This window comes from Pterocles gutturalis, unplaced genomic scaffold (assembly GCF_000699245.1).
Source record: "Pterocles gutturalis isolate BGI_N339 unplaced genomic scaffold, ASM69924v1 scaffold39330, whole genome shotgun sequence".
Lineage (NCBI taxonomy): Eukaryota > Metazoa > Chordata > Aves > Pterocliformes > Pteroclidae > Pterocles > Pterocles gutturalis.
In genome coordinates, this window is record NW_010144701.1 from 10,070 (window position 1) to 11,426 (window position 1,357).

Here is a 1,357-nt window from a genome sequence, read left to right on the forward strand (position 1 = left end):
GTGTTCTGAGTACAAACTTCCAACTGAAAACCATAACTGATGTGCAGGCACTACCCTATTACAGGGACCTTAACCTAGATGCCACTGCCTGTTTCATAAGGAGCAACTCTCTTGAGAACTGGCTAGGTAGAAAAATTAAGCTGGAAAACAAGCTCCACTTTGTGCTCTGTTTCTGATACTCAAAATCCACCAGAATATCAGCAACTGAAACTGTGATGAGCTCTTACCTCTCAAATAGGAAAACTACAGTGGAAATAAGCACCAGATGGTCTTTGTTGCGATGCCTGTACCTAGCTGGACATTAGGCATCTAAACTTAAACACTTACAGATAAGTAACCATGCAAAAGGAGTTTTGAAATTGATCACCTGAGTCACTGACAGCTGAATAGAAAGAGCATTTTTCCATCAGCAGTTGTAGTCATCTGCATACTACAGGGATAGCCTTCCTCAGGGTTTTGATCAATGGAAAAACAATTGGCTACCAGATATATCACCAGGGATTCTGCAAATACTAATACAGAACATTCTTCATTGCTGAGGTCTCTGTCTTTAACCATAGTGATCCCCAAACCGTACGCTTCCTAGATGAGTTCAGGGCAAATCCAAGAGTGCATTTTGTTCTAGTAGTTCTGTCAGAAGCTGCAACTGTATCCTCAGGCTGACTTTCTAGCACAGTTTTCAACTTCAAATACTTAGATTGAACTGCAGCATTCAAGAGATGTTCTAAGTTTCTGACGGAGAAAGGTTCAAATGCTCTGTCCCAACCCACAGAACTGCCAGCTGCATCCAGACCTGGAGGTGGGGTTGCCCTGTTTGACCATGTCAGCAACAGCCCAGACGGAAAACATCCCAATGCCTTCCTGGCATTTTGTACAAAGCAGTAACTAGCACATCTGAACACCCCGCCCACCTACCAGCTTCAGGGAAGAACACTAAAAGCAGGTTTGAGTACTCCATTAAGAAACTGTTATTCTAGGTCAGAGGAAGCAGTGTGCTGTATTGGAGGAAACCTGACACAGTTGTACTCTGCTACCTGTTGCAGCTAATTACATCTCTCAGTGGGATTCATCACCTTCAGGTATCTGCAAAAAACAATTTGTATTCTTGAAGACCGCAAGGGGAAAACATTCTCTCTGCCCTTTCCTACAGCGGAAACATACACATCTGTTGTTAGCAAGGGATTCCTCGTCACTGACATCTCAGTGCTGCTAGATTAGTCCATCTTTGAGAGCCAGGAAGACTTAAGAAAAAAATACCCTTGAAACACAGTGACAGGATTCAAAGGGACAGCTCCAGGACTGAATGTAGTTTGTAGGTTTGGGTTTCTTTTTCTTTTTTTTGGGGGGGGGGGGGGGG

At 43.6% G+C, this 1,357-nt stretch overlaps 1 protein-coding gene across 1 annotated transcript in view; it reads right to left on the reverse strand.

The window, feature by feature from the left end:
- The window catches only part of NGEF (neuronal guanine nucleotide exchange factor), an 18,076-nt gene that overhangs the window by 7,558 nt on the left and 9,161 nt on the right, over positions 1 to 1,357 (reverse strand). The window lies entirely within an intron of this gene.